The sequence below is a fragment of the Calypte anna genome, chromosome 12 (genome assembly GCF_003957555.1).
Source record: "Calypte anna isolate BGI_N300 chromosome 12, bCalAnn1_v1.p, whole genome shotgun sequence".
In the NCBI taxonomy this organism is placed as follows: Eukaryota; Metazoa; Chordata; class Aves; order Apodiformes; family Trochilidae; genus Calypte; species Calypte anna.
The window spans coordinates 5682275-5706563 of NC_044258.1; the positions used below are offsets into that span (position 1 = coordinate 5682275).

The 24289-nt window shown below is 39.9% G+C and overlaps 1 protein-coding gene across 4 annotated transcripts in view; it reads right to left on the reverse strand.

The window, feature by feature from the left end:
- The window catches only part of PRKCD (protein kinase C delta), a 58033-nt gene extending 34626 nt beyond the window's left edge, over nt 1-23407 (reverse strand). Inside the window, exon 1 of one of the 4 annotated variants that reach the window (XM_030458527.1) lies at nt 23229-23399. The gene's annotated coding sequence lies outside the window, so the exon portion shown is untranslated. Of the gene's footprint in view, nt 1-8351; nt 8428-22674; nt 22705-23228 lie in introns of those variants that run through there. The other 3 variants (XM_030458524.1, XM_030458525.1, XM_030458526.1) reach the window with 3 other exon arrangements.
- Between the last annotated feature and the right edge of the window lie 882 nt (nt 23408-24289).

Consider the following 24289-nt stretch of genomic DNA (forward strand, 5'->3'; position numbering starts at 1 on the left):
CACAAACATACTTAGTCACTTCAGTCAGACATTAGACAGTAAGATGGCCCAAAGCTGCCTTGCTGTGCACGATGCTCCTGCTCCTTGCTATTTCCTGGTACATAAAGGATTCCTGCTCAAGGTAGGCAGGAATCATCCTTTTATCCTGGATTTTATTTTTACCTAGAATGTGAAGGCAAAAAAACCAACAAGAGAAATATAAGTGACTAAACCCAATCAAGACTTTTTCTATGTTTTAATAACTGATAATAAACAGTGAAGTCACCTATGGATATGTGCATCACTGCCTCTGAAAACATCACTCACTTTTGCAGAGAAGAGATGAAATAAGCACAGCTGAGTAACACTGGGGACTGAGATCTGTAAAAAACACTCTCTGGCCATCTCACAGGAAGCCAGTCCTATTACTTGAAGGAACCAAATTTCTGGGGATGAGTGCAAATCAAAGTATCTCATGTTTATTATCTGCCATGGATTTTTCCAGCTTCCACTCCAGCACTCATCATACTAAAAACTGGAGAATCATTTAAAAATGAGATGTTTGGTTTGCGTATGCAAGACACTACACACAGAGAGAAGAAATTTACCCCAAAATGTCACTTAACAGTAAGTCAGCATCTGGGTCATTGCACTAATGAACAGCATGATAAGACACAAACTGCATTACATGTCTAAAAAAATACTTTAAAGAAGAAAATGCAACTGTCTTGCGAGAGTACTTGTAGATAACCCAAAAAAGTAACAGAACACAAACCCTTAGATCCTGGTTGTGCTCTCATGTCCCACTCAGCCTGCAGAAGCAATGGTGTATTCTATGATTTTACTACAGAGAAGCTTTCCTGGCTCATTATAGCCTATCATTTCCTCCATTACTGAATGAATAAATGAGTTGAAATGTTGGTTACTTTACATGCAACTTCCCATCAAGTCTGACTTTTTGCTCTACCATTCTTTTACCATTAAAGTGCTTCTTTAAGACACTTTTTACAGCAACCTAAATAGTCATGTCATGATTGGGAAGCATCCATACCATCAGGGCATGCAATTTCTGTTAAATCACTAAGTTAAAAAGGATAGTACATGGCTGCTACTGGCACAGAAAAACTTACAAGGAAGACCAAACAGCTGTAAACCAGAATGCTCCCCAGGCAATCAGCATTCATGGTGTGTACAGCCTTGACAGGGTGATCATATATTTAACAGACAGGCAGATATGGGGCAGTATGTAGGGAAGTGAAGCCTACAGGAACCAGAATGCTCCTACCAGCTCCAAATGCAAACGTTCCCACTTGCAATTAGAGAAGATCCCTTTCTTAACTGCCAGCATGGAAAGACGGCAGGTCCCCAGGCAGCTGAGTGGGAAAGTCTCTTTCCACATGGAGTCATTTATCTGAGTAGATGTATCCTTAATGGTCTGCCCAACCCTGCCTCCAAATCTTTCCTCTGTGGATTAGCTCTGTCCACGCTGCCTTGATTCTTTCCCTCCTTGAATGCCAAGCAGCACTTTCATACTGTTCACTACACAGCTTTCTAAATCACAGCTTACTTAATTATCCCAGCATTTTGTAACTCTGAAATACCTTTCACTTTGTTTTGTCCATACCCTCCTTCCCACACATCCTCATGGCTCCAGTGAGTGAGCAGTGGGTGCTGGCAAGGAACTCTCCTCTTAATTACCAGAAGCCACATCCCCACTACAAGTCAGCCCAGAAGACTCCTTTCTGCCTTAAGAACTCTGCTGGCCACAGAATGCTGGATTTTCCCCACAGCTCTCAATATTTGCTTCCTCTCCAGCACTGTGAGTACATAAATCCTGTTCCAATACTTCTTTTTCCATGTTAGCAATTACCGATGAACCCACAGACATGTTCTGTGACCAGGACTAAGAGGCAATTCACACAACTAAAATGACATAAGTAGATGCCCATAACCCACTCCTTATGAAAAGTTACTCCACATCATGAATAATTTGAGAGTAAACAAAAGTTAAAGCAGCTTTGGCCCAATGAATTTGGAACTCTGTGGAAGGAGCTGCAGACAACTCCATTTCCAGCCTTTAACAGACAACTTTATTCTGTCTCTGTGAGACTATTAAAAAAAAAGTACTCAGACCTGAAACACAGCTATATTGAAAAACAGACTTGCTTGTATTGTGAAAAAGCCTTAATTCAAAACCAGTATTGTCAAAGTAATTTTTATGCTCCTGTAATATATCTCCTTGTCCAAGTTGCAGTTTCCCAACTAGAGCATTAGTGTTAACTGTTCTAAAACTAAATCTACCTCTAGAAATAAAGCCCTGAAACTGTGAGAAATAGTCAGAACTATAAAAAAAAAGCACTTAAAATTCATCTGAGGAAATGTGAAGGGAGAAAAGAATTTCATATGAGTCTCTTGCAGCTGTCAGTGTCCTTTGCTCATCTAAGATGTGTACTGAGAAACACTGTTTATTGCTAAGATATGCAAATTTATACCATCTGCATAAAAATCAGATATCCTGAGGAAGAATAATCATTTTCATAATGATCTCCTCACACTAACATTTTTTTCCACTGCAGGTCTAGGGTTTTTTCCATTTTAAAAAGTTACGAGAAAAATACTTGCATAAAGCCATCGTGATATTCAGCTTATATTCATTAAATATATATTAAAAATCTGATGTAATATTGATTACAAAGAATATATAAATAGATAAAATAGCTCCCTGGACAGATGGTAAAACAGAACATCCATATCTACTTGTCTAAATGAGGAATATGTTTCCAGCATTTCTGATGGAAAGAGTGTATGTCATGAAGTATTTTCTTAGTGGTTTTATTGAACCCTTTCCCTTGTTTTGTTAGGATTATTGATTAAAGGCAGCTATAAAAAACCTGCATGTATTGACAATCTACACATCTCAGGCAAATGAGACAGACTCCTCAAACTGCCTTCGCTTCCTTTTCCAAAGGAACAGTGAAAAAGGAAAATGGAGAACAAACTCCATGCTGCTGACTTCAGATGTTACCCACAAAAACTACAGAAACCTCTAGAGCAAAAAAGCCTGCATCTGCCCTGCCATTCTTTAAAGGGCAAAAGAGTACTTAGAAAATAAAACAAGTGCTTCTCAAGGAAGAAACAGGGAAAAATGGTGACTAGAGATTCTTTCTTGTCATTGTAAATAATCTTACAACATTTTTCTAGCAATAGCATTCTTTTACAGTGGAAGATAGACTGATGTAAGACACCTGAACAGCATAAGCAAACTAAGAGAAACTGAAAATAGTTATTTTTTTAAAACTGTGCTAATCATATTCTTATGGTGTTCATGAATTGTATTAGCCATACAGCAGAATGGATTTGCATATTGACCTTTCTCAAAATGCTTAACACTGGCTAAAAGGTTCAGTGCAACATAAACATCAAGAGACTTGTATAAATTGGGGTATTAAGAGTTACAAAAGTTTAAATCCCTAGTTATTACAGACTTGATTAAAACTTCCCAAGATTGTTGCCTCTGAAAGAGTCAGATACAAGTAACAAATGCCCCAAGTACTCAGTACAGTTATGGAGCAACAATTCATAGTGCACATACTGCTCAAGAAATGGGTACTTCACCCACCTTGAAAGTACATCTGAGCAGTTCTAGTGTTTTACTTTGAATCTTTGAACAAAAAAAACCATGGAAGCAGAAGCATTTTAAGCATTAATCTGTACTGTTACAGAATACAAAAGCAAATTAGAAGACCCAATCAGTACTAGGGCAGAGCTGTTTCCACAACCACTGTTTGTAACTTCCAACCATGTTAAAATTTAGGACAAACAAGTCCAATAAACTCTGCCTACAAAAGAAAAAACACTGTTCAGTTTGTTTTCCTCACTTGTAAATATTTTTTGGCTCTTGCTTCATTCAGAATAAACCTTCAGTATGCTATACAATGGAAATATTAATTTCTGCTCTCAAACAGAGAAGGGTGAGAGCCTTTAAGCAAGTGGCAAGTTTAAAAGTGGCAGTAAAGTTTCTCCTAGCATCATCTAGTGAAGTTACAACAGCTACACAGCAGTGACTCTGGTTATTCCAGATAGTTGCACAGATTCAGAGCTCAGTGGAACACAGCATGACATTAATGAGCTCAGGATGGGAGAAAAAGAAAACGGTTCAGGTTTGTGATCCATTTCCCTCCATTCTAATTCACTGTCACCATTTATCTACTAGAGAACAAAGATGACCAAATGAATAGAGAAAGGCTTCTCTAGTAGTAGCACGATTTCATCATATCTAAGGATTATACTCTAAAACTCAGAGTTTTATCCTTTCTTTCAAAAACAATCAACAGAAAGAGTGGATGTTCCAATTTAAACAAGGTATCAGGATGGCCAGTGACATGCTCCTATTTCACTTGGGTTTGATAGTCAGAATTTTTCATCCTGTCTCCTACAGGAAGGGGAATGAACAATCTCTCTGTAATTTCTGGAAGATTCATTACACACTCAGGTTAATTAATGTGCTTCCAGGATCAGAAAGAAGAATATTAGGATTCCTCCTTGATATGAGTCATTCTTGGGGAAATTCCCAGCTCCCTCATTTACTCATAAACCAAAGACCAAGAGTGCTGAGTAAGTGTATACCTCAGAATTTCAGGGACAGGTCATCTGCCATTACAAATACTTATTGAAAGTTCAAAAGTTCTCTAAGTAGAAACAAAATCAGCAAACCTTCTTTCCAAGGGGCATCTCAAGCAGTCTGTAGACTGCCTCCTTACTTTTGAGGTATATTTTTATAAAATTGCAAGTGAGAATAGTAGACATCTTTTTTTCAGAAGCTGTTCCTTTCAAGTGGCCTGAAACAAGTTTATTTCAAATGGCCTGAAAAACAAGCTGTTTTCTTATTAGTAAAACTAAAAATCTTCTTATCAGTCAAGAGCTATTTAGGCTATTCAGAGCTCAGGATCTTCCATACTGCAAGGATTACTGAAAATTCTGTATCAGACAGTAAAAAAATAGAACAAAAATAAAGTAGTACTATTTTTCATATGGTATTATACCAAATACACATACTGAGTCTCCTTCAGTTAACTGAAGGACTTTGATACTGAACAATGTCCTGTGAAGCTTGGGGCAATGTTAAGATGCAGGATATGTGCTTGGTGAGTGGCTGGACATTGGAGCCAACCAACCTGTGGAAGAGCTGAAGGGCAGATGAATGGAGCTGCCTGTTAGCTTTGGATGTAAGTCTAGAGGCCAGGCTTGATGTAGATGTTAATAGCACCTTAATTAACAAGTTCTCAGTTTACATATTAAACAGTGTTAAGTAAAACTTATTTATCCAGGAAACTGCTTCCTGGCAAAATCTCAAGCTTCCCCTACTGGAACCTTCACAATAAATAATACTGAGTAAACCTAGCTAAATAGAAGGAATTATGGAATTGAAAACTACCCAGGGAAGTGGCAAAAGAGAACTTAAAATATAAAGATTAAATTTATTATTTTCTTTCCAATATATTAACTACTATTAGCAAAGTATAAATTTCACAACACCTGAGGAAAACTACCTGGAGTTTTCCAGGTACCTGGAGGAAAACTACAGCTGAAGTTCTTCATACCAGGCTCACCTTAGTTTCACCAGGCACCTCTCAAATAGGAAAGTAGTAAGAGTAGCATTCTTTTGGGTTTCAACAGATGTTGGACTCACTACAAACAATGACTAAAACCTCATTTTCACATCCAAAAATAAACAAGCATGGGGATACAGTAGATTACACAGCAGCAATTAGCACCTTCTGCTCCTAGAAAGGGCTCAGTATCCATAGAAGTAGACAAGCTCTCAAGTTGAACTGTGCTGTTTTTCTTTGAGTTTGACCTTGAATACACCATGATCTTGAGAAACCCTTAACATTCTCTTCCTTAGTTTGCTTTAATAAAACAAAATAGATGTAATTGCCAAGGTGCTTTAATTATGAAGACTGGTGACAAACTGTAGTATTAAAAATAGGATTTATTAACACCAGCTCTCATCTTGGAACAAATTGCTGAATTTATGGCTTGTATTTAGAGATGAAAGCAAAATTACTTCAGCTCAACAAGCCCCACAAACAACAGTTACATAGAAGAGACAATATTTTAAAATCCAGATTGTCCATCACAGCCACAACTGCAGAACAACTATCACAAACCATCTGACTGGTGGAGGAATTGCAGCCAGAGAGCAGCAGCCTCTAGGGAGGCTTTATGGCATTAACCAGCTGTCCAAATACAGCTCAGCTCTATGGGAACACACCAAACATTCTGGGACACTCTGCCTGGAAGTTTACAAACACTCCATAAATAATGCTTAAGCATCTAGTAGGAAGGAGATGCTGAAACATGACATTTAAGGTCAACAGTATAAGCAATGCAAAATATCACTTCAGATCACCTAATAGAGATAACCAGAGCTCCTTAAGAACTGAAGATTGGTTCTTCATTGGTATCTTGTAGGTAAAATAAATGTTTTGGACTGTGAACACTGACAACACACACTAGCAGCAGACCTAGAGATAAAGAAGAGAGATGCAGATGAGCAACAATTGATTTAACTTGTTTGAAAGACAAAAGAATTAAGCCAATTTAGAAAACTGTAACAACTGAATCCTGCAGGAAGGGTGGTGTGGAAAAGCAACAGGTGGGGGAAGAAGATGGAGAGGCACTGCAAAATTATTTTTGTTGCTAGCTTTCACCTTTGTCTTAATCATCCAGAGGGCAGACCCTGATGGTCTGGACTTCAGGATACAGGCAGCACACATAAGCTTTTTCCATCTCCATCAAACTAGCAGGTTGTAGACACAGAGTTCTGGATTTTCAGAGATTTTAATCTGCTTATCTATTTCAAGTGACATGCCCCCATTAAGTATATTTAGAAGAATTCTTTCCCTCTCATTGCAGGATAACATTAGCTCATATCACTTCTAGAGTGGTTTCACCACTCCTTTTGTCACAGCTTATGGACATAAATATTCCTGCTCAAGCAAGCTATGGGACTACATGGGAACATAGAGTTTACTAAAAAAAAACATGGTAAAAACATGGTAAAGAACAAGGAGCCACACCACTACAGGTGGAGTGATAATAAAAATTTTTACCTGAAATTCCTAGGTCTAGAAACTAGGAATAAAAGTAGTCTGGAAAAAAATAATAAAATAATATTTATTTTATATAAACTTGGAATATAAACTTTTATATAAACCTTGGAAATTAAGTTCTCCACAACTGCAAGGAATAAATCGTTCACGTGTAAGTGTATGGAGCATAAGATATCACCAAATTAACTTCTTGTGCTCCTTTGAGGTGGCAGTATGGCTGTCAGGATGCATGCCAGGGACCATCACTGCCTGCTTCAGCTAAGCTCCTAAATAAGTACAAGTCTTCTTGGGAAGAGACATATGCCAAACACATGCCAGGAATGCACACATGGATCTAACAGCCCTGACTAGAATCCCAGCTTCTCAGCAGGTTCAGCAAAATCAAATTTTATCACCTATAAGTTGGGCTGTTGTAACACCAGAACTTTCCTGTATTCTGACACATGCACAGAAGGCACCAAAACCACCTGAATACAAGAATACACAATAAGCACATATTTCTTTCAGACTGTTCCTCTTCCTTTGAAAATACATTTTTGAATGACAAAACAGTAAAAAGATATTACAATGCAGGATTAGTTAATTGGTAGTTCCCATGTTCTGTGTACTTAGCCATACAATTAAAGAGTATGTTATGACTTCTCTTACCCAAATGATTCACTCACAATGGCAACAGCAGCCTCTGACATGCACTGAAGGCATGAGGGAAAGAAATTTCCAATGAAGTTGTTTATCATCTGATTAACAGATGTGTTTTCAGTTATTCACATCTATGTCTAATTTCAATCACCACACTGAAGCATGGAAATCCCACAGACTTGGCAGGTTTTCTGCCTCAAAGGGACAGAGGAGTTTTGAAGTTTCATCCAAAAAATTACAGCTCTTTATTAGGACATGGGAAATCACCTGGAATATACTTTGGAGGCACAGGTGTAGTTAAAAACAAAATATGAGCTTAGCATCATAAATATATATGAGAATCTTCTACTTTCCCCATAACAATTTTCCTCTTTTAAAATGATGGTAATTCCACCTCCCACTGACACAGAAAAGTCTATGGAAAATCACAATACAAAGGACAAGATTAAGGACACTATCCTCAGAGCAGTTTAAGCAAACAAGTAAATAAATGAAAAATAAGGTACAATTCCCAAAGAATTAAAGGACAACAACAACCCCCATCTTCCTCCAGCCTTACATATTTAAGGAAGCTCTCACATAACTACAGGCTGCCTCAGCTGTAGTTTGCATACTAACCTCCATTTGGGCATTCTCCAACATTTCATAAACTGATTTTTCTGTCTGGCAATGGGAGATGTGATATACACACAGGATCTGGAACTGGCATGATTTCTGCCCAGTGGATCCCCCCAGCACATCATGAAACACAGTGACCTGTTCTACCAAAGGACAGAAGGACATTATTTCTATCCCACTGTACTCTTTGTTCCCAGTGATCCTGTTGGCAGTTATCTTCCTTTGTAAGTGGAAACTTGAAAGCTTGCCACTTCAAATAGCTGCATAATAAACTAAAATGTCTGCCAAGAGTACTCACCTGTCATACCTGTCTTTCATACTTGGCAAGGATTTCACTGTCTTCCAAAACTCTCAGATACAGACCACATCTGACTACGTTTATGCAAGACAGAAACAGTCACATCATCAGAAGAGCATCTGGGATTTTTCCTTGAATACACAAGATAGTAGATGAGTAATGTGTAAACCCAAGAAGTTGCCAGGTTTGTTTTTCTCAGGAAGCACAGAGCAATAATCTGTATTTCCTGTTTCTAGTACAGCCTAAACACAAAATTTTAACTCAACTGAGTTAAAGTCTATTAACTGTATTTAACTCGAATAATAAAGAACAAAATAAATATTTTGCAGGCTTTTTAGCCATTTTTCTGATTTTTCCTTAGAAGTACCTTCCCACATATGAGTTTTCTTTAGCCATTTTTCTGATTTTTCCTTAGAAGTACCTTCCCATATATGAGTTTTCTTTTAGCTAGCCCACAGTTTTTAAGATCCAGGTTATGGTAAATCTCAGTTACAGTGACACAGTCCTTCAGGGAACAGATGCAGCCTTGGCACCTGCCAGGAAATAATAGCTGACAACTGAGTGAAACCGAGAAGAATCCATCTAAATGAGCTTCAGAGGTTGAAAACATTTCCTGTTTTTCCAGATAAACTGGGCAGAGCTGCAGAAGACAAGCTTTCCCCGTTGTAAATGGAGCAGCAATCAAACTGAACTGCATGATCCTCATTCTCAGGAATGAGGAGTCACAGTGAACTCAAGAACAAATGTTGGAAATAATACCTGTGGCAACTGATATAACTTTATTGCAGCCAAATACCCAGACAGCACCTGTCCTGAACTCAAACCTGAACTCTAATTACTCTCCTGAAGTTGGACAGTAACTAGAACATGAATAACAGAAAACAAGTTGGAGGGCAGACAAGAGAGAAGCCCTGATGTTTCATACAAAACTTCACTAAGAAACTTTTCCTTGTTCGCAAAGAACCAGTCTGAAGGCAGAAAGCAGAATTGTTAAAGCTGTGCCTTCATAGAGAAGAGTCAGGATTTAGCAATAAATACAACTTTGCAAAATAAAGCATGTGTATGTTTGCATTAATTTAACAGCGACCTTTTTCAATCTGATTCCATAAAAAGTTATATTACCCCCTGAGAGTAATCAGGACTTTGAATGTTTCCACAGGTTCTGGGGAAAAAAAAAACCACTAAAACAAAACAAATGTAGATCAAAGCATGCAGTAAAGTTTCAGCCTTCAAACTCTGGAGCCATAACAAGGGCTTTATAATCTAAAAAAGATTAAATGGTTGCCATTTTAGAGTGTTTCTGTAAGTGAGAGATAAATGAGAATATGGTAAAGGTCCAAAATACACCAGCTGAATAAAACCCAATCTGTTAAATTTTCCAAGACGATGCTCTGCTCTCTGAGCTTTATTAGAAATACCATGGTGAGTCTGGCCAATTTTTCCCTGAACAGGAAAACCCCAGCCCTGTATATCAACGGCAAGAAGAGCCAAAGAGTGTAACAAAGACCCTTTCAAACACAGGAAAATCTAACTAAGAAGAACAAAACAGCTACTGTGAAAGAACCAAAACTTCTATACCCTGATACATTTCCAAAGGTGGGGTTTTACAGGAATACATGACTTTCTTCTTATACCCTTACACTTCACACTAATGTCTTATCACTTCTTCTAAAGTATTTCACTAAATCAAACAAGCACAAGCTGTGGCACACTCAGAGTAAAGAACTGTGTATACTTGCAGAATTGTTTGATCACAGTACAGTTGCTCTGAGTTTTACACTGACTATTCACAGCTCTGGTGACTTTACAAAGCATTTTGAAAGGGAAAAACCTCAAGCTATAAGCAACTTCTCAATGTCAGCTCATGGTAGTAGCTCCTATATTTCTAGCCACTGAACAAACACCCATTGGGAAGGTTAATGCAAAACCTCAGTGATTTTTAAGAAGTATCTTTTAATTGCTCCTTTGAAGAGATTAAGACAAGCAAACCACTTACTGTAACATCCCAGAAGCATGTAATGGCAAACTGCAAATGGGTTAACAAGAGCACACTTTTGTTCAGAAGCAAAAAAAAAAAAGACTTCCACTTCCATTCCCATAGGGTGACCAGGAGACTTAATTTTGGCCACAATACAATTTACATTTTTTACATCATATTTTTTCTCTGGAGTTTTACCATCCACTTCTGAAAAACTCGATATTAAAGTTGTAAACATTTTCAGAGACCATCAATTTGCTTTTTCTCCTAAACTGGGACACCTGTAAAAACAGCAGTTGCCATGTGAAAAATAAAGAGTACAGAAAGATGACTTAATGACTGATCTCAGGAATTTATTAAATTACTAGCAGGATGCAATGTGCTGCATTACCATTAGAATTGGTTATTTGTTTTGCAAATCGACTCTCTGTGGAAATGTAAACTTGCCCAGGAGCACAAGCGAATTTCCATCTCTCTCTGGAAGGAATAAACTAAGAAAAATATCAAAGTGGACCCAGTGGAGTTTCTTAAAATCAGTTTTTGTGTGTTGTATCTTATTTATTACAGAAACCTGTATCACAGAAAGCAAAGGTCAAGGAAGAGTGTGGAGTGGACAACAGAAAAGCAAGTTTTTGAGGGTTTCCTGATTTAAAAGGTTTTGCTGCAGTTCATCAGATCAAGTGTTCAGAGGATTCAAAAAGAGAAATTTGGTTTAGTTGAGTGTGAACATTTGCAAGCTCAGCCAACCACAACCTCAGGTAAAACATGAGGACAATATGATGCTGCTGCTCTGGGCTTCTCTGATTGCTTCCAGAGGGAAGCAGTCAGCATCAGAACACAGCTCCAAGAGAGAGTCTAACTGGGATCTGTGGCAATACAAAATGAACCAAAAAAACTTTTCCAGCTTCTTTTCCAAGATGACAAAACTGTCTCTGTTTCTCACCTCGTTTTCTCCCCATCTTAACAGCACACCTGCATTTGCACAAGAGGTGTGAGAACTTAATGTAAAACCTAACTTCAGGGAAAAGAAATCCCTCAGAAACTTTATAATACATCATAAAGTCCCCAGGAACGCACAAGAAAACTCAAAGTCTCAAGACTATTTGCTTTTCCCTGAGATGATGGCAGAAACATTCCCCTCATCTTTGTTCCAACCTTGATGCAATGTTGTACACTGTCACTTACACAGAAATCTATCCAGTTTCCACTAGAGAAGGGCTCAGGCTGTGCAAGGCTAGAAATGGGTGTTGGTTCCCTCCATTCCTTCATGCACTGAGCACAGTGCTAAGCAGAGCCAGGCTACGGCAGCTATAGAGTGGCTACAAAAGACTTAGAATTTATAGAAACTGCTGGACTACAAAGGGTATCTTTTTTTGTAGCTTTGCAAACTTCTTAACAAATTAATTAGGGAGATTTAATGGGTAAACAATTTAGTAGGGGTGTTAAGTGGACTTTGGAAAATAAGACCATGATCAGAAGATGGTGAGTGTGCTCCTCTTCATTTACTTCCTACAACTTCATCCATTAGAACTCCAAGTAAGAGCTAGAGGACCACAGGAATAATACCAAAAGCACAGAGACACAAACAAGCATGTTGTAAAGTTGCCTTTAACTCTTACTAGGTAGCAGGGTGCTCTTAATAATTAAAGCAAAACTAAATGCAGCAGCACAAGGAAATCCTCTTCCATCTTTGTTTGTCTGGGACACTTTGCCTATAGCAAATGTTTTCAATTACCTGAGCCTGGCACCCTTTTCTATGTTTTTAAGAAGCTAAAACACTAGAAATGGCTGTCTTCCCTTTGAATGCTCATACTACTGCCTCACCACAATGTCTGAGGAGCATTAAGTGTACAGCCTAACTGGGGGAGCTGTTAATTCAAAACAGAGCTGTGTAACTCTTATGGTTTGTTTAAAGCAAACAAGGAAAACATCCCTCTGTTGAGACTCACTCCATTTTTTTTTTACTATTAGGATCAGCTTACCCACTGGAAAGCAGCATGAAGTAGTAAGCAAAACAAATTGCCTTTAGAAAAAAGACACACACACAAAAAAAAACACCCAACAAAAAACCCAAAAAACCCACAAAAAAAAAAACCATATCACACACACACGATTTTAAAATCAAGACTAGAAACAATGCTGAAATCCTTCCACAGCCCTCAAAATAAAATTGGTTTGTGAATGGAATTAGTTCTTCAAGACAGTAAAAGAAACTCAAGAATTCAAGCATACCATCACTACAAGTGTGTGCATCAAAACATTTTAAAAGTATTTGAGCCTTTTCTTCACTGTCTATAGAAGTGTGTACAGTACAGAAGTGTGTACAGTTATTTTTCCAGCAAATGACACCCCAGTAATTGACAGTTAAATTTAAGGAACTGAAAATAAATTATTTCTTTTTCTACTGACTGGCATTATAGTCATCACAGATGTCATTATGAAGTCTTGTCACAAAAAAAGACTCACAAAAAAGGCTAATTTTCTGTTTGAGTGTGTCCCTTTGTCGAAACTGAATCCATGCAATGTCATGGCTTTCAGAGCATTTTTAGCTTAAAAAGATATTTCCATTTTAGGTCATAACAACCAAAGAGTACTGCAGATAAGTAAAATCAGTTTTGTTATCAACCAGCCAAAGCTCAACTCATTGTTGCTCTGGTAATTAATTTCTCATAATTCATTTCATGTGGCCAGAAAGGGTAAAAAGGTTTCTTCCTGGACTTTTTTCCATTTAGACTTCTAAATAATTTTATAAGTTTCATCCTGTCAATCAAATTGAACTTTGCTCTAACACCAGCAGCAGCACAATTTGTATCCACACAAGTGGCAAATTAGTTTACAGTTGTTTCAAATGGCTGTGTTTGCATAGGATTTTGTATTTAATTGCATCAACCTAAGAACAGTCTTAAAGAGGAGTGCCACATATGCTTAGAAATGAAATGTATTTTGGGCTAGCTACATTAAATACCTATATAAGACCTCATTTTCTTAATGGAGATCTAGATTAATTGGCAAGTTAGGTATAATCACATATTATAGACAATCAACTGCTAGCTCATCCCTAGGAAAAGAAAAATCATGAAAATAAAAGACTTCTCCGGCTTTCTACTCAGTGTTAAGTATTTTCCCATAACATAAAGCACTGGAAAGTGTTGGAAAAGCCCTCTCACTGTTTTGTTTTAACAGCTTGGAAAGAAAAGAAAAAAAATCAGTTCTTAAAGTAAGTCAAATAATGCTCCACATAACCCACATGCATGATCCACATGCAATTCTTTCTCAACCTGACTTCTGGTGTCAGCACTGATACACATACTTCTTACAATTTAAAATAAACTGATTTAACCTAACCTCTACTGCATTTAGAAATGCAGTAATTTGTACATTAAAAATATGTATTTGTATTCCCATAAATACATACTTCACTTGTGTTTTACTTATAATTATGGAATCACTCAATGCACTAATGTATACTTGGAACCTAACGTGCTATTTTAATAATATATGCTTGAGACTCAGCTGTGACTAACTCCATACAATAAATGTGCATGAAAGTACTCTGAAGTAAAACTCTGGCCCTTCCAAGGAAATAGTTATTAGGGTTATACTGCATACTAAACTTTTAAGAATCAGTTAATTCTAAGAATAAGAATGTTCAAGACTATTTGTCAAGATTTGGTTTCTGAAAGGAGAAGGAGTGGTGCTACATGTTACAGTCAAAATGAAAATACAGATCTGAGAAACTGAACACATTGCTGCAAACGTTAGCTGCTCCCTGCCTCAAAGTTTTGAAATGAGGCTTACACAATGCAAAGCTCTAGTGACAGAAAAACTGGGCTCACAGTTATTAATTAGTAGGAGAATGAGGGAACAAGCAACAGAACAATACACAAAAGGTAGAAGAGATTGAAACTTAAGGCGGATTTTCATTACAAGAGGTCCTTTGATTTGCCCGTTTCTCCAGAGAGGAGATGCAATGAAAAAGAAAAAGAACTCAACATAAGGAGAGAAAATAAAGGGCTGGCCTGTTTCAGCTTCTCTTCCCATTCCTTAAATACATTTCTATATGAACTTCCAAGCAAATAAACATTTTTTTTGCTTTGCTTCAACTGCCACCCACTGGAAAAGAAAAGCAACATTAATTCCAAATCGCAGCACCTTAGCTAGGCTGGAAAACCAATCTGACATTGGATCACATTAAAACTCTGGGATTTCCTTGAAAATTTTAGTGGCACTTCTAGAAATAAGCAAGCTTGCAAACTAAGTCAAACAGAAAACAGAATACAGCAACAACTCAGAGCTCCACTTCCTCTCCCTGCCCAGGCCAGCAGGCCTTTGGGTTGTATTGCAAAAGTTCTGGAGAGCAGCTGGAGCTGGCAAGGATGAAGTGAGAGCAACGGGGCTGGCAGAGCTCCTCTGACAAACGTGGTGCAATATGGACAAGCAGCACTGCAAAGCCTGGCAGTTCTCATCACTCCCTGCTGCTTCTGCTGAGCCCCAGCTCTACCTTGAAACGCATATTCCAGCTCGCTCTCTCCTCCTTGCTCTTGCCTTACAGCAGTAATCCATCAACTTCCTTGCCTGCATGGCACCTTTGGCACTGCCCCACTGGCAACCTCCATATTCCCTTCAAAGGGCAGGCAAGGGGCTGTGCTGCAGGTGCTGGAGGTGCAGATCCCATTTCTTAACCTTTAAGGTAACAGAAAGATATGGAAAGGCTGCAACAGAGCATTGTCACCCACTCTGGACAAAACTTTTTCTAACTTTAGATGAAATAAACACAAACTTACACCAGAAGTGCTTGCCTAGGAGAGCAGTACAAGGGATCTGCATGCAAAAACATGCATGTCAGATGCAAAGACACCAGTGTGACAGCATGTTGCATAAACACAGCAAAACTCACCCTTAACTGGAACAGACTGTCCTGCAGACACACTTGTCTGGTGAACCTGCACTGAGGCTGTGATGGCTCAGCCAGGGAATTCAGCAATCACAGATGAGACCACTGGGCAAGTAAACCTAAATGATGCAGACACGCCCTGACTTCCTGGAGAAAAAGACTCAGACTCTATTAAAATAAGAAGAAATAAATGGGGAGAAATAGATTCCAGAGAACCTTCCATTTTTACCATATTCTAAAGGGTATATGAAATGAAGCAAGTTTTGCAAACAGAATACTAATTATGGATGAGCTGAGAGGTATAAAGTGATTGCAGACTCCCTCATTGAGAGTGTCTAAAGAAACTGGAGGAAGGGAAAAAAAGCAATCTCAGAACCTAGTACCAGCCCTGTGGAGTTTAACAGAGACCTACAAATCCTTTGGTCCAAATGACAGTTTTTTTCAAATAGGCCTGTAGAAAAAAAATCTACCAGGAATATCCCCTATGAAATTTAAGCTTCTGATGTTGTAAAGGTGGGGAATCCTGTGGTGGAACAACTTTACTAGAGTTAATCCAAGAGAGGTGCCTCTTTCACAAGCCAGAATCGGGGCCAAGATACCTGGCAAATGTTTCCAGCTGTCATCTTCCTGCTCTCTAGTTCAGAATTATTCTAGGCCTGAAAAAAGTGTCACCCACTGACCCCTGGTTTTACCTGTCCTTCCCTAACCTTTGTGCTAGGTTTGAAGAAACTAGGTAACTGGGATACTGGAGTCTCCTTTTTAGCTGAGAGACTGAGAGAAGACATCTTCAAATGTTCAAATGCCAATGGCTCACTGCATTCAGACCAAATTCAAAACTGGAAGAAGGGTTTTGGTTCACATTAAGAACTAGCTGCTGAGATAAACTTGTCAAACAGAGTTCATCAGGGTCAGCTTCTGACAGTTATCAAAGAACACAATCAAATGCAGTATGAGAGAGCTCACATGATTTCCTAACAGACAAATCTGCTCTGGATATTGGGCAATCAGCATCCCCGAGTCATCAGTAAGAATATTTGAGTTCAGTGAAGGCCACAGTCATCGGCCACAGACACATCAGGAAACAGCTGAACTCTTGTTGAGCAATTCACAGCTCAGCACCAGCACAGCCTTTGTGGACCAGCACACTGGATGTGAAGAACTGTAATCAGCATTGATCAGGGAGTGCAAGGATCAGGTAATTAAAAAATTTCCTTTAAATAAGCCAAAACTAAGTAGCTATTGATACTGAAAGCATCTCTAATAAAATCTGCTCCTTCACAGGAGTGCAGACACACTTGTATGACTGTCAGTTTCACATCCTCTTTCTTTTTTTAATCTATAAAAGGAACAGGGTTTGTTATCAAAATGAAAGATCCTGGCAGCACCTACTTGATGCTAGACAGCCATCTGGGCTCTCTCTTACAGGAGTATATATCAAATACATTTTTTTTAAAAAGCAAGAATACATATTATTTTCACAAGAGTTTACCAGTCAAATATTCTGACACAACTGTTCTTTAGGAAGTGAAGTCTTCATTCCAGTTCAACAGGCACTAACAAAATCAATAAGGTACAAAATATTCATTTTGGTTACGTAGTCATGCCAGCAAAATGCAGTTAACCAGAAGCATTACAAAACATATAAAAATCTTGAAATAAAACATACAGGGCAGTCAGTATCACACTTCAAACACTGCAGTTTTTCAAAGTTACTACACTGTGGCTATTCATCTTAAATTTCTTAAAGAATACAAGTTAAGAGCATATAACGGGCCCTACTTGATACTGGATGGACTAAATCTTCCTCGCAAGTTTTCACACTGAGGGCTTTTTTGGGAAGGACAGACTGTTACTTTTCAGAAAGAAATACAATATTCCTCTTTTGTTCAAACAAGAATCAAATACAGTCTCCTCTTAGAAAAGCAGAGTTCAGCCATCAAACAATGTTTAGCTACACTGCCTTTGTATTCATGGGGAAACTTCCCAGAAGAAGGCAGACCACAGAGCCAAGTTTAATCTTGAGTTTGGCTGCTAGACATTTTTTACCACCTTTTCAAGTATCTATTTACATGTTCAAGCATCTAAGTCTTAAAATAACCTGGCTATAAGTTAAAAAGATAACTTTACTATCAGCAAGAGAAATCTGGTGTCAAAAATAAAAAAAAAACCTTCTTTCTTTACACTGCTCCTCATATTAAATAATGATACATAATGATCATACATTGAATTAAATTAGACATCACTGATGTCTAATTTACAGTACACTGATGATGTACTGACTAAAGACTAAGATTTCCTGGCTTCCTTAGGCAGAAGAAAAACATGGCAAAACTTAAACTGCACGAACTCAAGAAATCAGAGAATATGATAAAGAATCGAATTAGTATTTTTCTCCAAGAAGTAGGTATTGATGGGAAAAAAGATGTTTTCAAACACTTGGCAAGTAACTTGACACCTAAGTGCTAAAAAAAATGCACTGTTCTGTCTTTGTTATCTCATCATTACAAATTTGCCACACATCAAAGAGCCAGGCTAGACCAACAATCAGTTCCAAATCAGTAACATGCACACCCCCATGGATCAGGGAGAGGGAAAAAAGCTGAGGCTAAAGCTTAGATTTTCTGCATATGTTTCAAGATACCCTGCATAGCAGGTAGCCAGGATTAACCAAGTCTATAAATAATTAAATCATTTATAAGACTGCAAAAGACTAAAAAAGACAAAATGTAATGCAAACCAAAGCCACTCATACACAAACATCCATTTTAGAGGTCTGCAGGCACCCAGGAGATGAGAAACATGAAACTAATTCAGAACACTCCTCTGAGCCCAGTGAGGTGGAAGGGATCAGAGCCAGACACACCTCTTCAGAGAAGAGGGGCACCCCTACTAAGCTCTTTGGGAAGAGCTTTTTTTAGTAGGTCTCTGCTACAGACACATACAGTGCCTATGCAATGATACCTTGACATATTAACCAGTGCCCCAGAGTCTACCCAAACTCCACCCACACTACCAATGGGTAAAAGTGAAACCACTTGGTTACATTTCAACCAAACAAGACCATGGTTTGCTCAGCTCCAAGGAAAAGCATTAGGAATGGCAGGATAGGAACACATGTTGCACATCTGTTTTGTTATCAAAAGTGGGTAGCTCCTTGGATTTCAAAATGATCTTGTTATGGGGCATGGAGAGGTGTTGCTTTTTTTTTTTTAAGCTTGAATTTGATGGTTTTGATGGTTGGTGAATCCAACAGGAGGACATGGCAAATATCCTCTCCTCCCTTAACAGTCCAGCAAGTATCATAATACAAGGCTTAAAAGCTTAATGTGCATTAGCTTCATTAGGTTATCTGTGATGGTCACTCCCAGACTTAATGGATCATGACTGTTACCATATGAATATCAACTATGCTTTAATATCCTTAGATAAACTTTTCAAGATGAACCATTTATATTCAACAGCAAAGAAATTACCAGGAAACACAGTAATTTCAGTGAGACGATACTGTAAAAAGTATTCTGTGGTTTTAGGCATTTGCTAAGCTTAAGAAATATTTTTAAAGAATTGGTTTTATGGCCTGCCTCTTTGGTTTGCAGCTGTTGATAGACATCCATGTTTCAGCACCTCCACTTTTTAGACAGGAACTGTCAAATCTATTGTCAATCAGGAAAGAGCAAGAGCTAATTTAATAGGTTCAAAACAAAACTTATTTCATGCATGTCAAGTCACCTTTCTGTCACTAACAGGTAGACATCATGTTCCACCCACATAAATTAAAAAAAAAAAAAAAAGCCATTAGAAAATAACACAAAAAACACAGATATATACAACAGATACCCATTTTTTTGTACCAGATACCCATTTTTTTGTACCAGTGTTACTTGTAATTACAGAAGTCCAGTCAGATCAGATCAGAAATAAATCTTGCACCTCTCTTGCCAAGGACAGATTTGAGAGGTCCCCAGTGGTCCTGTCCCAGATCTCTCTCTCCCTTTCCAGTCACAAAGGCAGTATGTATAATCTAGGTGGTCTGATAGAGCTGGAGCCAGTACACAGCTTCCTACAGAGCAGACTTTTGCAAAATTACTCAAATATCATAAAAAGCTACCAGAGTAGCTCAGGCTTAGGGAGATAATGCCTCTTTAAGAAAGCCTTGAAACTTTCTTAAAGGCAAAAATAACTGTCTTTTAAATGAGAACATAACACAAGCCATTTCAGCATTATTTTACCAAGGCTGTAAAGAGCTCTCCCAGGCTCATCTTCGTTAATTGCATCTTTCCAAAATACAGGCAAGCAGATGGGGAATGATTACATTTAATGTGTTGCCCAAATAGCTCTGAATGGGCACAGGTAGTTTTCCCCCTTTCTTTTTTTCCTGCTAGCTGTCCCTTGGCTCCACACTGAGCCCTACAGAACCAAATCTGCACTCAGATTCTGCAGGTAAAGGAAGAATGAGAGAAAGATTTCAAGTTTTGTCATGGAGCAAGATAAACAGTTAAACAAAACCTACTTGAACACAAACTGTTCTGGTACTTTTTAGGCAGCTTTTGGACAGGCTCTGATGATTAGGATGCTGCATTTAATGCACAGATCGCATAACCTTGCTCATCAGTGGATGATTAACACAGGAATTCAGTTTCTAATATAGTCAGCCAGCCCCCAGACTTCTCTGGTAAATCCCTCCTTGTCATCTTTCACATTTCTCTCTGACTCATCTGCAACACGCATTTCAACCCCCAGCCTTTTTTACCTTTTTCCTCCATTCTTATTAGAGCAGGTTCAGCATACACCTCATCAAGGCAACGAAGGGGAAGGTGGACCACAGGTACACAACACATATGGAGCACATCATGAAGAGACACACCTGAGAACACAAACTCCATACAGGCACATACCTCAGGGCTGGCCAACACCTGTAAAGTATTTACACTGTACAGCCCACACAGAGGCTTGTGCCACTGCACCTTCACAGCAGGGCAGCTGAAGTGAACTTTGCTACATCCACATGTGCTCCAGCCCCAACTCCAGTCCTAGTGCAGCTGTGGAACAAGAGGTGATGAAAGGGCTCCTCTTTTTGGGAGCAGCAGCCAGAGCTGAGCTTCACATCCACAAGGCAGAGGATTTGTGCCTCTCAACAGAGACAGGGTGACAGTGACATCCTTAATCAGAAACAGGGAGAGATGCTTAATTTAACCTATTAGGCACTAAATACTCAATTCTACATGAACTTTAATTGTAGTAACTGTGGCTTTTAGACACCAAAACAGACAAGGAGGCCTGAAAGCCTCTGTGCTTTTCCCAGGAAATCAATGATTTGAATAAAAGATGTTTCATCTTTCCAGGTTTTATTGTTATTTCCTTGATCTCTACAGCATCACATAGCCAAGTTCTCTCTGAGAGATTCTTCTAAAGATTCATCTTTAACAGAAGTAGCTATATAACTAAGTTTTCAAGAAATAGTTTCTAACTTAAAAATAATTAATTCTTTATAGAGTATAATTTCAACCATGCTGTGTGATCAAAAAGTCAAAATTATTAAGCCTAATGAAAGGTGGGTTATAATTCACAATATAAAAAATGGAATAAAGTTTGAGAATGAGCTCTTTTCAGGTAAGAACAATACAAGTTTCTTCCTGATCTCACCTGAATTCACCGAAAAGAATTACCTCATGGCATAGTCATTAACCACACATACATCACAGCTGTGAAACAGAAGAGAGTTTCCTATATGTTCATATCAGCCACTGAGTGGCAGCAATTCCTTCATACTTAAATCTGAATTATGAGATGTAGGATGAAAATTTTGAAGTATTGCTAACCCTTGATTCTTTTATGCTACATCTAAAAATCTTCTTTGCATTACACACAACCATACAAATAATGCCAAGTAAAATATGATATGTTTCAATTTTTAAACTGTCAAAGTTTCAAAACTTATATACTTAATTCTGATAATCATACTTCTCAGAAGTTTGATGTATTCAATTCTACAGAAAGATAACTCTGAGTAAAACTGTGGATCATGGAAATGGAAAATGTCAGCATTTAAAAATTTCTTAAATTAAAGCACAGACATCTATCTTATTATTAAACCCAAGCTGAGGGTGAGAAACTTAAAAAAATAAATAAATGCAAATACATGTTCTGCAGCCTTATGTTTCTTCCTCCCTCAGTACAGCAGTGTCTTAGGGTGACTAAAATCTATCAGTCCAAAGACAAATATCTAATTTTAAATACAGCCATTTTCAGGAAATGCTGCCTCTATACTTTTTGAAAAAAAGTATGTTTATGAATTATTGCTTAACCACTTGAGAAGAGCTTCACAGTCTCTTGTTCAGAGAGCTCTATTGGTTATAACTTCCTATTTGAAGAGTACAGTGCTACACAACAGTATCTGATAGATGGAAAATGAAGGTTACTACACGGTTAATAAAAAAATGACTGTACAAGGCACAGGCCCAAATAAGATTTAAAAGAAATTAAACACACAAGTGCATCCAGGATTGTTACAGACTATTCGTAGGATGTTCAATGTTGTAATCCAGACTTTAAATGAGTGCCTAAAACTAAGAAAAGGTCTAGGTTGAGAACTGATCCTCCCATTCCTATCTTCTCTGAAGATTCCATCCTGCCCTCGGGAGCATCCAACTCCCAAAAGATGGGATACAGGGCAATGTCATCCTTGCACATACATCTGCAAAGCTCCTAGGTCCAGACTGACAGTGCTCTGTACTACTTGGTTAATCTAGAAGTGGTGCAACAGCCTGAGCCCATGAGTAAACAGATGTCAGATGTAACCACAGAATGCCATAATTCAATTATTTTAATATTTCATACCCTAATGCAAGTGGGGAAATCTCTAGCGGAAAGCTGATTTTTTTTTTTCCAGAGATGCACGCCTGGCATGTACACAAAAGCAACAGGCATTCCTGCTTCTTCACGGCTTATTGTCTGTCGCCATTCAGCTGGAAACCTGACCATTTAAAAGACCAGGCACTTATCTGCTTCAAACTCACTGTCGTTGAGGGAGACACAAACATATTATCCACGCGGCTGGGTGCGAAGAAAATAAAGAAGTTGGGATTGTCAAATGTGGTATTTCTGCTACGGGAAAACTCGGTGTTTCTGTCAAGCACCGCACGGGTCCCCTCACCCCATCACTGAGGCACAATCCCCTCAGGGCCGCCAGCTCCCGCTCCGGCGCTGCCTCCCGTCCCTCCGGCCGGAGCCGGACAGACTTTCCCCGCTCAAGGTCGCGCTTCGGGAGCGAACCGGCTCCATCCCGCACACTCCCGATCTTGGTGACGGGAAGGTTTCGGTGAACAAAGTTCGCGTCCGGGCCGGCTCCGGGACTCCCGCCGCAGCCCCTCGTCCCGGGGAGCGGAGCCCAACATGGAGGCGCGCCTGAGGAGGAAGCCCCGCAGCAGCCGGCACCCCGGGGCCGGAGGCAGCACCCCCGCCTCCCCCCACCCCGGCCCCACTGTCCGGCTCGCCCGCCCCTCGCCCCGAGACACAAGCTGGGGCCGGGGGGCTGAGCACAGCGGCATCCGAGACGGGCACTCCTCTCCCCACCGGGAGCCCCACAGAAGCCAGCCGAGCCGGAGGGAGCCGGAGCCCGTAACGCTTCCTCATTCACCCCGCGCCAGGCGGGGCAGAAACTGCCGAGCAGAGGGAAGCTCCGCGCCGGGAGCAGGTACCGGGACTCACCCGCTTCCAGTATGATCTGTGGTCGCTGCTGAGTTTCGGGCGCTGTCCCAAGCGAGAAAGTCAACGACTGAGAGAGAGAAAGAGAGAGACGGGAAGGGATCCCGTGGGTCACCGCTACCACGGCCCGACCCGGAGCTCCCCGGCTCGGAGCTCCCCGGCCCGCCTTACGCTCCGCCCATGGGGCGCAGCTGCGGATCTCGCCGTGCACTCACCTGCAGCTGCTGCTGCTGCCGCCCCCGCCCCGCCCCGGAGGTATCGAGGGGGGCGGCCCCACCGCCCGTGTGCCGTGCGGAGAGGCGGGGGTTAGCGCTGCCTCAGCCCCTGGTGCGGCCCCTTCGCCTCCCTCTCCCGCCTGTGTGGAAACGCCTCAGCGGCAGCCTGGGGAGCCCCGAGCTGGCCGGGCGCCAGCCCAGCGTTACCTTGGCGGGTTTGCCTGAGGAGCCCTCACCGCTCCCTGGCGCGGAGCCGAAGTGGGGAGGCCGCGGATAGAGCAGGGTTGGTGCTGAGGGGATTGGACTGCGCTTGAGACAAGGAAATTAATTTTTAAAATATTTTTTTGTTTTGTTTTGCTTTTTGTTTTTTTTTCTACTTTGTTTTGTTCTTTATTTCTTTTCCTGTCCCACTGGTCTCCGAGGTGTTAAGAGCTTCTGGGTGTAAGGAGCTGTGTGGCGGGAGCAGCGTTTAGGTTTCCTCACTTCTTTTCCCCGCTTTGTGAGAAACAGTAAATGTTCCTTGGTGGTTTAAAAGCCATGGGTGTTGTCTTAATAATGGGGCCAAAGCTGGGTGTGCTGTAGCTCTGTAGGCACTTCACCTCAGCGGCTTTACCTCAGAGATGGCGTTTGCCGCTGTGGCGGGAGTTAGAGGCCCTCATGGGGCATTCAGGATCCCAGATGGGGCTTTCCCCAGTTTGTACTCTGCCCCAAGCAATGGGGCTTGGTTTATCAGTCTTGGGTACTGCAGTCATCAATGTTAAAATGAGATGTTTTAAAGATGGGTTGCAGCTCAGCAATGTGTTAAGAACCAGAGAAAATTGCACCATAGTGCTGCAGGAGTCTGAAGCT